The 16,516-nt window shown below is 45.6% G+C and overlaps 1 protein-coding gene across 1 annotated transcript in view; it reads left to right on the plus strand.

The window, feature by feature from the left end:
- Nucleotides 1-16,516, plus strand: part of NCALD (neurocalcin delta) — a 51,888-nt gene continuing 35,372 nt past the window's right edge. Inside the window, exon 1 of the mRNA XM_008630677.2 lies at nt 1-43. The gene's annotated coding sequence lies outside the window, so the exon portion shown is untranslated. The remainder of the gene's footprint in view (nt 44-16,516) is intronic.

Genomic DNA, 16,516 nt, shown 5'->3' on the forward strand with positions numbered 1-16,516 from the left:
CCAGAGCATGGACTATTAAAAACTTGCATTTCTGCAGTGTGAGGTAACCATTTGCTTTATGTTCTCATCAGGTTTGGATTATTTTCCTTTAAAAAAATAGAATAGAAAGCAGTTTGTATCAGTGACTAATATTTTTTTTCACTTGTTTGTTTTGGCTGGAAGTTTGCCTTGATGAACAAGCCCAGCACTATCAGATAAATGCAAAGCAGCTTCCAGTTACTAATTCTGTGTGCAGACGGCAAAACGGAGTTAAATATAGATTAATGATCCATGAAAGGAGAATAGAATGATAGCGTTCTCATTTGACACTTGAGGAATATAAATGAACGTGAGTAATCCTAGGCTAATGCATTCGGGAGTTAAAAGAAATTATGTTTAGGCATTGTGTTTTTATGCCTCTGTTGGAATTTGTAGTTTCTTAATGCTGCCCGGTTCAGGCGGGTTTGTACCCAGTGTGTCCAGTGAGGGGGAAGCCAGCAGTCAATGCAGCCAGGAACAGCCTAAAATCCAACTCTCAAAGTTCGAGCATTTAAATCATCTTTGTTCATGCGGAATCCCTGCACCCTGCGCACTCCCCGGGCTTTCTGCCCCTCTCCTGGGGCACGCGGCACTCTTGACTGTATAGTGTTTACAGAGGAAAGAATCAAAACCTTCCTGAAAAATTATCTGAAATATGCCAAGAGAGCAGCATTGCTGTAACACAGGCTTTTACCCTTTTTCTCACAGGCACACACACAGGGCTTGGTTTTTTGTCTTCTTTTCTTTTTTTTTTTTTTTTTTTTTTTTTTTTCTGTTGTGCATTGAGAACAGTTAGAATAGCTAAAAAAAGAACTGTAGCATGAGCAGCCTGATTTTTTCAGTCACCACAGTTATTGAAAAATGAAATGCTGTTTGGGTCTTTTTGTAAAAACAAGAGGGAGTTTGAGTCTGTCTCTGTATTGCACTTACTCCGAGGTAGCTGTTGTGGGGAAGGAGATCCCAGAGCTCCTGAAGTTTAGTGCCACAGCCTGAGTTTGTTTGTGTGGGAACATACAGATTTGTTTTAAGAACAGATTACAGCTGAAGCATCGTGTGCGTTGTTTCCTGGAAAGTATGTTAGATCTTTCTTATCTTCTCTAATTATATATTCCTGTTCCCTTCCTCCCAAAGTTCAAAGGGTTTATCAATAATGGTAATGATTCTCTAAAGCAGCTGCTTTAAAACAGTCTAAAACAATGTGGAGCTACAAAACAATTTAAGGCACCGAGCAGTAAAAGATTTTTAAAAATATGTGAAAATTATCCTAATATTGTCAAATGCAGCATAAGTAATTGTTTCAGAAAGAGAGCCAAGACAGACATTAAAACTGAAGGCACTGCTCTAGGGAAGTTATGGCTTAATGCTCTGGATTTCACTGCATTTGGTGTTCTTAGCAGAGAACAAGAATAAATGCATCTGAAACATCTAAACCATTTCACTTGGTGTTACCTCATCAGTTCTTTCCAGTTCAACTCTTGTGCCTAAAACATCATTGTTGAGGGGGCTGAAGTATTTCAAATTGTCTTTATTAAATTCTTCACTTGATGCCACTGCACCAGTGCATGAGGAATCTCGCCTGGCTCCTCATAGGTGTTTAACCAAGGTTTACAGGAGCCTCGCAGCATTAGTGGAGGTGTTGGCACTCCGCGAGCAGACTTCCCGTGGGGAGTGAGTGGGCTCTCGGCGTCCTTGCCCAGGTGACCTGCCTGGGCTGGGCTGGGCACGGCAGCTCTCCAGCTGCTGTGGGGAGCTGTGTTTCAGCCCGTGGCAGTCCATCCCCCTCCATCTGCATGTGAGTTCCCCAGACTGTGGAGGTGGGGTAGGAGGGGAGGACAGGGGGAGGTGGTTGATACAACCCACTACCCTCTGAGGTCTGCTTGTTCACCAGCTTATACTGCTGGGGTAAGTCTGCAGAGGGACCAAGGCAGGGAGTATGGGGACAGATTTGAGCTGAGTGGCACCTGCCGTTCAAGAGAAGTCATTCACCCTCATGTCTGCAGGATTTGACTCCATGTGTAGCTGCCATCACCTCCCAGGTTTGACTTGAGTGATGATGCTCAGTGTGGGCTGAGGCTTATGTTGTTAATTTAGGCTTGAATACAGTGTCCTGTAGCATTTTTTTGCCTTGAAAACACCTGTAAGGGGAAAAATAATTGATGCAACTTTTGCTCGAGAGCTATTCATTAGAAGTACTTTAAAAATAGGTTCCTCATCTCCAGATGGAATGGACATATCTTTCTTTAGTGATTCTGAGGAAGTCTTGAAAAGGCTCTAGCTTGATCTTAGAGAAGAGGATGATAAACTGCTTCACATTTTAGCAGAAGGTCCTAGACATGCTGTGGCAAGAGGCAATGTTATAGGGCAAGCTGGTAAGTGCTGCTGGGGTTGTACAGGGATGTGTCCTACTTGGTAGAGTGACAGCTGTGTCCCCTCTCAATGAGTCTTCGGGGGCTTTGGGCATCCCATCACCAGGCCCCACCCATTTTGCCCCAGAGATTGGGAATGAGTTGCGAGCAGGCAGCTCACAGGGAGCACCAGCGTCTGCAACTGGAGACACAGGTCCCGCTCAGGAGGGCAGGGAATGGTGTGTGAGAGTCATCCTGGGGCTATGTGCCTCTGCTTGATGATTTCATGCTCTCATTTTCACTGGTCAGCTCCGTACCAAACCCCTTGGACAAGAACTCAGGTTTACCTTGGCAGTGTGTGGAGTTGCCAGGCAGTGTAATGCTAAGCATCCCCGCATCTCTGCCCTGCCGTGCTTCCACCCACCATGAGAAAAGAACAGCCTGTAGGTTCCTTCCCACCACCGAGAGGGGAAGGTGCTGCAGCCCATCCTTCACCTGCTGCCCAACGCCACAACTGTGACACTGCCAGCTTACTTGGGCTTGGAATCCTCTGACATAGAGAGAAAAAGCATGAGATGCACGTGGGCTCGACGACACTTCACCTTCTTCCAGGGAGTCCAGACTGACCCTCCTACTTCCCATCAGCCTTCATGCCATTGGCAAATGTCAGCCCCTTTGCACACACCTGAGGAAGGGAAGATGTCTTCCTACGTCTCCTTGTCCATGGTGAAGGGTGAGCAGACTGGCAGTTCCTGAGGAATTGGAGCACTTCACCTTAGGAAAGACCTTGGCTAAAGTCATGTCTGAGATCTCCTCAAGTCACTTCTCACACAACTGCATACAGCAGGGAAGTCAAAAACAGATGTGAGCTGTTGATGCCTCTAGCCTCATAATAATAACACACTGAAGCCTTTAGTGTGCTCTGCCTTGATCTGGTTGAGTTGATGGGCAATGACAATATAAATTTAGGCCAGAATCATAATAAAATCTAAAAAGCCCTTGCAATGCAGAACACTACTCCTTGAATTTTTTCAAGCAGAATGCAATTTCAGCTGTCTTTTTAAAGGTCCTAGCTCCTGCTTAGGCAATATTCATGGGGGGAATAAAATCCTCTGTACAGCGTGGCAGTTGTCAGTGGGAACTGATGTTTCAGTATGGAGTTTCAGGATCTTAAATTACTTATTGCAGAAGTTGGTTCCCATTCTGCTAAAAATCATTACATTGTGCTAATTTAATGTCTGCATCAACATTAGGAACAACTGGTTTAAATGATAGCTGAGCTGCAGTAGAGATTTGGCATTTTAGCCAACAGTTGCTTTTCCAGTTAAACAGATGCCATGCGTAGGGTACTCTGAATGCAAAATCACAGTTGACCTGACTGTTGGTTCCAAGCTAAAGCAACAAAAATCGTAACTCTGGAATGTTTTTGGTAGTCATATTTTAGAAATAATCTTCTATGGTGAGCCAAAATCTATGCAGACAGTTATAGTCAGATAACAGTTTAAAAAATAGACTATGTTTTGGCTGTACTTTTGCTGCTGTTAAATTTATCTTCTTAAATAGCAGGGAGTATGAGTTGAGGGTTGAGAAACAGTAATTTTGTAATTATTTTATATGGATTGAATTATTCTGTCATCAAATTTGCATTTCAGACAGCATTACAGTATGAAAATATAATTAGAAACTGTAATTCAGGAATTGCTGAATGTCATATTTCCCAGAGGGAGCACTGTGAAGAAGCTGCCCTTACTACAACTTTAGCAAATGTTGAAATCCTATAGGTGGAAAATGTGAAGGCTGAGTTGTAAAGTTCCTCTCCTTTCTGTGGTCTTCACACACTGTCAACTTTCTGCTGAACATCATTTTTTCATAAGATTCGTTTCCACAGAACCATCTAATCATTACAAGCTGAAGGGCTCAGATCCTGTTCTGCTCAATTTCAGTCTGGCTGTGCTGATATCTGCTGAATTGCTTTCAGCCACAAAATGACACTGAAATAATGTAAGGATCTGATTTACATGCAGAAAAACCAAGAAGCTTGTCGTTTGGTCTGAAATGCTGTTTTCAATTTGCCCAGCACCTGAAATTCCCAGCCATGCCTCTTTTCACAGAAGATGGCTGAGGATGGGTCTTGGTTTAGCTCTGTTTGTCTTCTTTTATAGTTCAGTATTTTTTGTAGTACATGTTCACAGTGTTGTGCAAAATTTTAGCTGTATGAAACTCACTGATGTCAATCCTTATGTTTTTTATTCTTGTGACAATCTATGGCTTATCATAGACATACTAGCCGGAAACAAACATGTCGTGTGTTTTTTAGCTGGGCTTATGTTGATAAATCCCGTGCACTTTTGTTTGAGACACACGCTTCTTAGTAGAGCATCATCCACCGCCAATTTTTCCCACCCCCTTGCTGGGGCATTGGTCAGGTCCCTACGTGAAACCGAGCCTGTGATGCACAAAGCAAAGACAGCATTGGGAGGAGGCAGCAGCTGAATGTGGGGCATGCTTGATGCTTTGATGTCCCCATACATCTGTCACGGTCCTGCTGAGTGACAGTCACAGTGTTACTCCAGAGGAAATGTCAGGACAGGAAAAGGAGAAGTGTGGACCTGTCACCCCAAGGATGGCATGGATAAATGGGCTGGCTGGTGACATGGTTCCTAGTGACCCAGGGACACTGTCACCCCCTGAGTGCTCTGAGGAACGAGACCATTTTCCTATGGCTGCCCAGGGCCATGTTCCTGCACCCAATGGCACCCAGCCCTGTCATTTTGCCTGGGTGCTGTGGAAGACGTCTGTTCCATCGCTCACATTTTGGGTGACACACATCCTGACGCCCATGTCATGCAATGTGGGCATAGGGCAGGAGCTTCAGGGTGTCACTGCAGATGACCATTTCTGTTAGGGAGGGTGAAGTAAGCCAGATTGTAAGCTCTTTAGGGACAACTTGGGGCGCAAGTGCTGGTTTACAGGTGGGACATGAGCAGTTCCTGAATGTCACAACTGCATTTTTGCACATTTACTTAGAAACTGCAAAGGAGCAGGAGGCAGCATTTCAGCTGTCTGTGTCTGCACATGGGAGCTGAAAGGCTTTGAGACAGGTTTAAACCTGCCACATTTGTCACAAAGCCTCTTAGCTGTGTGCTGAATCTCATTGTCAAGAGAATGGGTCTTTGGGAGCAGGGCAGAGCCAGGTTGCCCAGCCACAGGGGCACAGTGGACCAGGAGGGGTGGGACAAGGTGGGAAGGAGAGCTCTTGGCAGGACTGACTGGGCACATGCTGGCAGGATGTGGCCAGGACAGGCTGCTGCCATTGTTCCTGCACTGCTGCATCTGCCCATGCAGAGACCTCTGGCAGTGCTGCCTCATGTCCCTGGGCATCTGCAGAACAGGCCAGACAAGACTTTTGTGAAATGGAGCTGTCTGAAGGAGTCAGGAGAGTGAAATACTCTTCCTGTGTTAGCAATGACGCAGCGATGTTGTTTAGCTGCTGTGTGATGTAGCTGTGGCTAACAGGGCTGTCTCTCTTCTGGGCACTGGGTTCAAAGTAGGGCTGGAGGAACACTGCACAGTCAACCCTTGTGCAGTACCTGCTACTGGATGACAGTAGTTTCATGATTGTTCTACCATTATAAATAGAAAATGCTTTTGGAGACACCCAACATTACTTGTAGAGAGGTTTTATTAGACAAGAAGATCAGGTGGTTTATAGGCTGTCACCTGAGAGAAGACAAGTTAAAGCTGAAGAAGGTCAAAGTTGGCTTCTTTCCTTACCAAATTCCCTCGCTCCTAGAGCAGCCAGATTTCCTGATTATGTCTCACACGATCTTTCTGCGTCTCCTTCAGGATTGTAAAAACACAATGGATCCAGCACATACGAAGTGTCTAACTTCAGCTGAATAGCACTCAAAGAGACTTCATGAAGCAATTTAGCCCTGAGAGCCTTTAACTGAAAGAAAATATTCTGCTCATGTTGTGCGCGCAAATCCAAGCTACCAGGGGGACGTGAGCACAACGGCATTGATTATTTCCGCAACTGCTATGTGCTTCCTATCACAACAGTATCCTTGTGTGCAGAATGGCAGCATGATTGCAGAGTCCTCTTTAGCTTTACCATTTTTTCAAGCCCAGGTCCAATTAGAGCAATTATATCTCAGCAGAAGCACTGTCTGTTGTCCTCTGGACCTGTCTGTCAAGTGTCCTATTCATTGCTGTTTATCTTGTGGGAGGCTTTTCATGTAAAGTCGTTCTGACCCTACTGAAAGCGTCCCACCAGAAGGGTAGCCTGCACTTTTATTTCACAGGCTGATGTGGATGAGAAGAGTGCAAAGTTACGGCTGGCCAAGGATACATCTTTCAGTCTAACCATGATCTCTTCTCACTTGAGTATTATTGCTGATTTGTCACAGCACACAGCTTTCATGTTCAATTATTTCACTTCACCCTTAATTTTCAATTACTTTACTGCTAAAAATTGAGAACATTATCAGAATTCACAGTTCTTCCTTGCTATGTTGGAGGGTTTCCTTAATCAAAATCCCCAATGTGAATTGCAAGGCATGTAATGTTTGATGGCATATGTTATTAAACCACTTACAGCTCTGAGGTCTGTGTGGACTCTCTGCTCTCCAAGTTACTGAAGGGTAGTGGGAACTTCTGCAGAAAGACCCTCTGTGTTTTGCTTTGCCTCTCCTAACAGGGCCTGATGACAGTCCTAACAGTGACTCCTGCCAAGGAAGTCCCCCTTGTCACCACTAAGGTAAAAGCTGAAAAGCAGAACTCTGTGAAAGGCAGAAGTGCTGGGACTTGGGAAGGTCAGGGGCAATGCAAAGAGGAACTCTTTCTGAACAAAATATAGATATTTATTTTCTCATACTGCTCTTGGAAAGGAAAATCCAGGGAGGAGTGTTTACAGTTCTCTTTATGAAACAAAGAGAATTCTTTTCTGACAATTCAGAAATGAGATTGCCTGTGAGAGAGCAGCCCCTGTCCCTGCTGCTTGCTCCATGGCATCCACGGGAGTCTTGGCCAACATGCGCAGCAGCACTTGGGTGGAATAGGATTGCTTTAGGAACTGAAAACATGAGCTCAGACTTTGGTTGGTTGTGGTGGCTGATTGGCCAGTGGCACAAGAGACAGAGAAAGCTCTTGTTAAGACAGTCTCTGGTGCCAAAGACTTTGGTTATGGTGAGGGACAGAAGCCTCTCCCAGAATGCCATGTTCGGTTATGGTGCTGTACCCCGGTTCAGGTTCCCCGGTTGGCTCCTGGTGTCAGCCTCACCCCTGTACTTACCCTGAGCTGCCACGTGCTCGGGGTCATTTGCCTCTGGAAACCTTCACAAGTTGTAGCAATAAACTGCTTTCTGTGGAACTCTACACAAGGACCCTTCTCAACTCCTTGCCGTCAGCTTAATATTACTGAAGCCATCCCTGCGTCTGTGTGTTCATGCGTGAGCCACAAAACTGTAGGGGACTCAGTAATAGTTGTTCTTCCTCCAGTATCATCAGGGCAGGGGTTCCATCAGGTTTGTTTCCTATTTTGCCTCTCTTCTGCTAGGTTTTAGCCCAGAAGGGCGGCTTTTGTCAGGAGGAACTGCAGAGCCATCTGCAGTAGTGGTCCAGATGTCAGTTTCTGGGATGTGCTTTCCCTTGGCACAGGATGCTGTGGGCAGGAGAACCATGCCAGCCCTGACCAGGGCTGCAAAGAGACCTGGCCAAGTTGGCCACACTAGTAGCAGAATAAGTGAGAGCTGATGAAAGAGCAGTATAACATGCTCCACATCAGCTCCATGGGGGTCTTGGTGAATTTGTTAAAGATGAGTTTATACTACTTAACTGGATCTGCAGCCTTGGCAGACTCAGGTTTTTTTCTTGCAGCGATGGCCTTTTGTCTGAGAACCTGGAGCAGGGTTCTCTGCTGCTGTGCAGGGTCAGAGCCCTCCACTCACCATGGACACATAATGCTCATGATGCTTCAATTAGAAAAATACAATTCTTTCAAAGACGACAGAAGGTGACAGAAGCACTAGCAGGGTGACTGCTTGCCTGACTTTTACACTTTTTGTTAGACACTGGACCCTTGCAGAAACCCCTGCCTCAATTCAAATAATCTGATTAGAAGTCAAAGAGTATTGCACTAGTAGTTCACCATGTGCCGGTTATTAGTAGGCTGTGGTGTTGCTCCAAGAGCCTGTAGTAAGACACACCTTTCCTTCATGCTGCTCCCACAATACTTGTGGATGGCACTCCAAGCGGGGTGTTGGGGAGGCAGCTGGGAGAGAAGGAGTTAAAACAAGTCACAATTACAGTTTGAGATATTCTCAAAAATAGCAGCTTTTCTTTTGTTTGCTGAATTCCCCGTGCTTTTACAGTCCTGTTCCCATTATTCATTTCTTTCCCAAAGTAACATTTTTAAGCAGAGGAATGACTTGAGTGGGGAGAAGAGGGGATCTGCAGACCGAGTGGGACAGCTGTGTGCTCCTGTGTCTGCAACAAGGGGTATTTCAGGTAATTTAGCTTCCTCAGTGGAGAGCGCAGTAATTCCTTCCTGACAGCCCTTGCTGTGCTTCCCAGGGGCAAGCTTCAGGCCGTGTGCTCCTGCTGTCCACTGTTTTTGTAGCCTAACTCAAAAGGAAGCATTTCTTGCTGGTGGATGCTCCTTTGAAGGAGAAGGAAAGGATGCATTTGGAAGAATAAGCCGAAAGGAGCTCCAGGACTGGTGGTGCAGGCAGATCCCACTGAGCTGGGATGCAGTTCCAGCCCTCAAAGCACCTTGTGTGTCCCATCCTTGAATGCTGGCCCAGGAAAGCAGCTGCTCTGGAGGGGCTTCCTGACAGCACCCACCAGGGCTGGCCAGGGACCTCGCGCTCTCTCATCCCTCACAGTCAGGCATGCAGCCAAACACAAACAATGTGAGCTCCAGAAACAGGTGCCAGCAGCCTGCTCCTGGGGCTACAGGGAGGGATGGTAGAAAAGAGGCCCTGAGAGGAATTAAAAATTAAATGCTCGTGGCAGCGGCTTGCTGTCACCACATCTCAGCAGTTCACCTTCACTGTGGCTGGCTGGCTGCCCAAGCGCTGAGCAGGAGCAGAGAGAGGAGCATCCCATTCTCACTGCCTTCACTGGAGATCAGCCAGTTCTCCTGTTGCCCTGGTGGGTGAATGAGGAGGAGCTGCTTCACTGCTGCATGCACACAGAACTGACCAGAGCAAGCAACATGTGCCTCTTTGTGGAAATCCCCAGAGTCCTGGTGAAAGGCATCACACCCAGAGGTGGCCAGACCCAGATGAGTCACATGCCTCTTGAACAGATGCTGCTGTCCAAGTATGGGGTGCTGAGGAACTAAACTGACCATGCCACAGCCCTCCCTCTGGTCTGGAGCCTGGAATAACCCCAGCAACAGGCATGCTTAGTGTGGGTAGAGGCTGAGCCCACAAAGACTGGCATTTGGGGTGCAAGGGTCAAGCCTACCAAGGCTGGTATTTGGAGGTACAAGGGCTGGGCCCTCCTTGGCATCCAGTCCAGCTCCTTAGTGTGCACATGCCCTGAAACCCCTTCAGAGCCCCAGCAAACTCATCACTGAGCCCAAGGCCCCTTGCAGAGCATGTCCCAAATGATTCAAACTTTGGGTCTAGTTCATAATCCCCTCTTAATATCCCATACTAGGTAAGTGTTTGCTTTCCCCAAGCCTTGATATTTCTTGACATTAACATTCAAGTAGGTGACAAGCTATCGAGTTTCCTGAGATAATGGCTATGTCTGTACTATGGCCACTGGCTGTGCCCATAATAAATGAAATAGGGGACAACCCCAACACCAGAGCTCAGTAGTTAAAATCACTCCCTCTGCAGAGCAGTCCCTATCCCTCCAGCTCTTAATCAGTTCCTGTCTTCCCAGCCTGTGCCACTGGGCCCATTCCAGGGTGCAGATGGCACACAGTCACTTTTCATGAGGGTGCAGAGTTCAATAGCATGGCCAAGGGAGCTTCTGTGCCAGTTGGCCCCCATGCTGGGGAATGCACCCAGATGCATTTGCTTCATAGTCACAGGTGATGTGGTAAATGTCGTCATGCATAACTGGGTGAGAATCCGTGGGGGAAGAAAAAGAGCCTTAAAAATAGAAAAGTGTTTTTTCTGAAGCCTGGGTCTAGGTAGAGCTTATGAGCTGCAGGCTCTTGCCACAGCCACCAGCAGGAAATCAGCCCATTGGAGCATGACAAAAAGACTGGCAGCTCCAGTTTGTCAAACAAAGTGGTAGGGTTCTAATAGGACCAAAGCGAAGGAAGTGAGGAACATGGTCCTCACTTTCCTGGAAGAAAGAATAAAGAAAAACCTTTGGTCTACAGAGAAACCTCTGTCTGTACAGAGGAACATTGTCATGTACACTGCTGACCTGACTCTTTGCAGGATGGGGGTTTGATACTGATTTCTTGTTGTTTCTTTGTTAGTTTACAATCCATTTATTTTTAAGAGATGAAAATTGCAGAGGTCAGTATCCACTACTCCACCCCTTCTGTTCTACCATTTCTCCAGAGTAAGTAAATTATTATCTGTATTAGCCTTCTCAGTGAGAGACCAACATGGTCCACTTTTCTGATGCTGTCTCATGCCTAATACTTGTTTTCCAAACCCTCCTTTGCCTGAAGTGAGCACCATGCACTGCACAATGCACCCCCCAGCTCCCTGGGGACTCCCCAGCCCCATATGCAGCACTGCCTTCCCCACACAGCACTGTCAGGAATTTCACATTTCACTCTGCAAAGAGAGAAATGACGTCCAGATGCTCTCCTTGTAAAACTTCAGGGTTGAAAGAGGTCAAAAGCAAAGGAGATTTCTGAATGCAGTTTTCTCCCAGTACTTCTGGTTTTGTTGACTTCGACCTTTATGTTTTTGATCTTGGAGCATTATGTCAGTAGGGTTTGAGAGAGCCAGGGGAGCATTTGCCTGTCTCTCTGCCTGCAGCTTTTTAGGTAGGTTTGATTGTTTTAATTCCTTCCTCTGTTAGACATGGAGTGTCTTTCACTTTCCCTGAATTTCCCAGTCAGGTCCAGTCACAGATCACTTAGTGTCAGTGCTGGATGGAAGCCATCACATGGAACTCTGATATTATTTGCAGATTTACATCAGTCCTGCAGAGCATGAGGATACTGGCTGAAAACTTGAACTGTGGGGTTTAGCACAGCAGGATCCTGGCTTTTAGTAAAGCAGGGCTTGGGCACGGCTGTGTGAAAGCATAAAGTTTTTCCTTTTCACTTTCAGGCAGGAGTTGCTGTGCTTGCATTGCTCCAGATAATACAGGGGATTTGGGAAGACTAGCGTTAAGACAGTTTTTCAGAATCATTGAATATGTTTTAATCCTTATTAGCCTTGAGCAACTGGCTCCCAGTGAACTCAAGGGTAGGTATAATTAAAGATCTGTCTTGCATAGCCTGCTGTGCATTTACAGCTCTGCAACTGCTCTCAGTAGTGAAACAGAAATATGTCTTTCAAAGGAAAGCTCAACAATAGGAAATATTTCTTTCAAAACTATGAACACAAATGTTTCTTCCAAGAATCATCAGATAAAGGCAAAAACTTTCTTAAATTTCTAGTTCCACTAAGCACCTGGCTCTAATCTACAGTTCCTTGACTTTGTTCATTTTTTAACCCAAATGGGATCCTATTTTAAGGCATTGTTATTTCATCCGATAATAAAAGTGTATTCAACCATTTGTGTGTTTCATCAGTGTTTGCATTTCTTGTTCTGTACCATATTTTGCATTTTTCTTCAGTCTTTCCAGTGAAGAACCAGTGTTGTCCAAATTGCTGCTGCTCAACTGGACATAACTCCCTATTCCTTGCTATTTAAAGTTGGTTACCTAGTTCTGCTGGTGGGTAATTTTGATCAAGATTTCACAGAGTGCTAAATTTGTCTGCACAGACAATAGAATGACAGGTTTTTCTCCCAGCCTTTGCAGAGGTTTTTGATTGCTGCCTCTCAGGTGTCTGGCACAAGTGGAAGTGGCACTGTTGTGGGATGTGCTTGTTACTTCAGGCATTAGCCTTGAAAAGCACTGGTTTACTGCATGGTCTGTCATGTCTGTTTAAGCACACTATCTCTGAAACTGCTCCTCCTGCAGTCAATAGGAGACTCCATTAAATTGTATGAACGTATTAAGAAAAATAAGAGATTTACTCAAGGAATCTTTATTGCATTTCATTATAAACCACTGAATCTAATATACAAAGAAGATTGCTTTAATTATAAGTGGACAAAAGAAAGATTTGCTCTGTGTTCCCACTAGGCAACTATGAGCAACATGCACCTTCTTCATCTAATGTGGTTATAACAAGTAATTAGGTTTGGTAGTTCTCCTGGGAGCAGCACTTAGCTGTATTACACAGCCCCCAAGAGACAATGACATCAGGTGGTTTTGTTAGGTATTGTGGTATCTGTTCTCAGCTGTTTTTTCTTGCCCTGAGGAAACTCATGAGACAGCCATAATGTGGGCAGAGGGTTCAGATGATGAGCTGTTGATCTCCCCATCTCACCTCCAACCAGTTTCACTGCAGTCGGTGCTGCCCTCTGGAAGCTCAGCAGATAGCAGAGAACTCTGATGGCCCTCTGTGCCTGCACACCCATGCATGGCTAATTTTTGTTGTGCAAAGTGAAGTGCCTTGGTGCCATTCACTGTTGTTTTGTATGTTATTACTATTTCAAATCCTGAGCAAACAATTTTAAGAGGAGGAAAAGGGAGAGTTCAGTCCAAGATGGTGTCCTAGAGCAAGAGCTCCCTGCCGCCTGTGTTCTTCCCTGTTAGGTGGACATCTGACAACTGAGTGAAGGTCTGATAAGTGGAGGGATTCCTCCATATCTGTCATGGTGTGGCTTGGGAGGGAGCATGAGGCAACATGGTGCCTTCCCACTGTCACAACCAAGAGAGGGCTGGGAATGCCCTGAGGCAGAAGATGGCTGTCAGGAGATACAGATGCCTACAGCCTCTGAGTCCGGGTAAGGTCAAGAAATGCCTGATGAGAGTCTGTTCTGTGCCATCCTCCTGTGAATCTCTGCCAACCCAGGAATCTTCAGAACTGACTCCAGCTAGTCCAGAAGCACAGGACCAGCTGATAAAAAAGCCATACAGATTTAAAAAATCATTTCCTCCCTGCCAGAGACTGGAAATACTTCATGCCTCAAACATTGATACAAAGTTTTGCTCATTCTAAAGAAGCTACAACCGAAGAAGCTTCCCTGAAGAATGGGACTTTGGACTGAAAGTCAAACTGTTGATTAGATAAAGGGAAATGGATTGTTCAGTCATCTCAGGCTGAGGGAAAGGTATGCATCCACAAAAGGCCAAAGCCACCAGCTGCAACTATCCCCAGCTGAGTTTGGGGTGGGGGAGAGCACAGCTCACAGAAGCCAGGTTTACACAGACTCCCCCCAGCCGAGGGGGGAGGAGGAGGTTTTGGGTGCATGGTGCAACCTCTGGTCAGAGGCAGTGAACACCCATCCTCCATTACACAAACTGGCCCAGCTGTGGAACCGCCAGCCCCACAGGGCACATCCACGGGACTTTGACGTGAGAGGCTTGGCCCCACAGGGCTGCACGTGGTGCAACAGACCCAGAGTCTGCCGTGAGAGACTGACCCCACCCCAGGGGGCCATGGCCGGACATGCCCACCCAGCCTGAGCATGTACACCCATGGGACTCTGTGCCTTCTGGGGGCACCTTCACCACCGAGGGACCAGCTGGAGAGGATCAACGGGACATCATTGGGATCCACGGAGTGGTGATCTTTTCCTTATTCTGTCCCTGTCAACTCTTTCTGTCCCTGCCCCTATTTTCTACTCCTTCTTTATTTCTCGCTCTCTCTCTCTCATATTTACCATCAAATAAAACCCCTACTATTGTCACTCGCATATGGTCTCGTTTGCACCTTAATTTGGGCAGAGGCATTTCTAAGAACCTTAAAACTGGATCATAACACTCCCTCTTCCTGTACATCCGTTCAATCAACACTGTAGTGCAGCTGTCAGCCAGTAATTTTTTTAAGTCATCAGAAGTCTTCAGATGAAAAGAATGGTGTTAATAAATTATTGTGTTCCTTAGAGGAGACAAAAGGATGACAATAAAGAGGTGAAATTTTGTAGAAATCTTGAATTACTGAATAGAGACTGGGCACATGATTCACTTTCAAAGAAAATGCAGAGCTTACTATTTCATGATTTGGACAACATAGTCTGCTAATCCTCTTGACTCCAAGGTTAAGCCCAACCAGCTGTGAATTTTATTGAGGCTACTTGTAAATCTTAATTTCAGTTAAATTTTTTGCAGTAATGTATTGCTGCTCTCAGTGCTGTCTGATGCTTGAAGTGACAGAGCTGGCCAGCTTTCCTGACCTGTCTGCTGCATCCTGGCACTCGTTCCTCTGCTTACATAAGCCTCCCCTCACATTCCTGCCACTCCCCATCACTGATGTGTGGTGGGGGGTTATTACATAGTGCAGAGGAAGATAGAGATACTTGTTTACTAAGCATCACTGCCTTTGGCTCTCCTCGTGGTGATCCTGGATCCTCTGTGCCTGAAAGAGTGCCCGCTGTAAGAAGTGTGCTTGTTTTTTCAGATGCTGTTTCCCTTCTAGAAGTCAGGACAGTAGGGGATCTCCTGACTCCCCCAGTTCACTGCAGGTATCTATGTCATATAGACCCCATTTGTGGATTTTTCAAATTGCGTTTTCCCATGCCTTTGGCTCTTTGTCTTATGATCTTTGAAGAAGGCTGTTCCACAGACTTCGCTGCTCCAGTGGTTTGAGATTTGCTTCTCATTCCCAGCCAAAATTTATTATGGCTAGTTTATACCCATTTGTTCTTCTGCCAGCATTGTCCTTCAGTTTAAACTGCTTTTCTCCTTCCCTAGTGTTTACCCCCTCTGATGTATTTATAGACTACAACCATATCCCCTCTTGGCCTTTCTTTAGCAAGGCTAAACAGCCAAGTGCCTCTGGTCTCCTCTGAGAGCACAGGCTTTCCATTCCCTTATTTGGCTTAGTAGCCCTGCTCTGCAGCCACTACAGACCAAAATCCCTTTTCCTCAGTGTGTTTTCCTGGCCATGTACTGTAGTAATCCAGGTGAGCCCTCATATTTCCAAAACCTGCTCATTAACAGCATTGGTATTTCACCCTCCCTGAACTCTACAGTTTGGTCTCAGCGGGTTCATTAGAAAGCATCACTTGTTTCCTGCAGGAGACATCATATTGGTATTTTCCTGTTATCTTATGACTATATAAGATCTCCAGCTCTTCCTCCTGCTGCATCATTTCTAGTTAAGAGCATCTTAACTACTGGTCCCTCAGATACTGCATTTTGCAATAAGGAATTTCATCCCTTTGCACTATTCCAGGGCTAAAATTGTCCCATTGTTCTTGTGTGGTAGTCTGGCATCCACCTGATGGTGCCTGTCACCTTGGTGTCATCAGTAACTGCACTGCCTTGAGATTATGCATCCTGATTATTAATGAAAATGTACAACTATATCCATGCCGAGACTCAACTTGGAAGAACCCTACTGTAACCACCTTCCATCTGAGATTTCTCCTTTGATTTCAGTTCATGATCCTGGAAGAGGAAACATCTGCCTGACTCTGTCCAGCACATTCCCCAGAGGAATGGTTTGCTTTGATTTTACTCAAGTGGCTTTGAATTAGCCTTTCTATATACATCTGTTTATCTATTAGAAATGAATGCTCATGTACTGGTTGGAAAGCCAGTGCAGGCAGACTTCCTACAGGGTTTCCATATAAGGTCAGTTCTGCCAAGAAACTTCAGTTCTAACCTTTAACATTTCTACAGCTTCAGTCTGAGATCTCTCTTCAGCAGCACTTGCCAACTGTGCTGCTCAAGTTGGGGTGTTAGCAGATGTGTTTTGCTCTGCTTCAGTCTCCCAGTGGGTCACGAAGCCAAATTCATTATTCAAATGATTGCACTTATTTCTCAGACTTAGTACACTTTTTTTTTAATGAGAATTTGGAATGGGGTGAAAATTCTTTTGTGTTCTGGCATATGTCCCTCATATCTTGGCTTGCAGAGGAATAGCAAAAATGATATTTGTACCCCTTACATTCAAAATGTGTGAGACTATAAATATCTATGTAGTAAATATGTAGTCCTAAAA

Source organism: Corvus brachyrhynchos, unplaced genomic scaffold (genome assembly GCF_000691975.1).
Source record: "Corvus brachyrhynchos isolate BGI_N302 unplaced genomic scaffold, ASM69197v1 scaffold302, whole genome shotgun sequence".
Classification (NCBI taxonomy): domain Eukaryota; kingdom Metazoa; phylum Chordata; class Aves; order Passeriformes; family Corvidae; genus Corvus; species Corvus brachyrhynchos.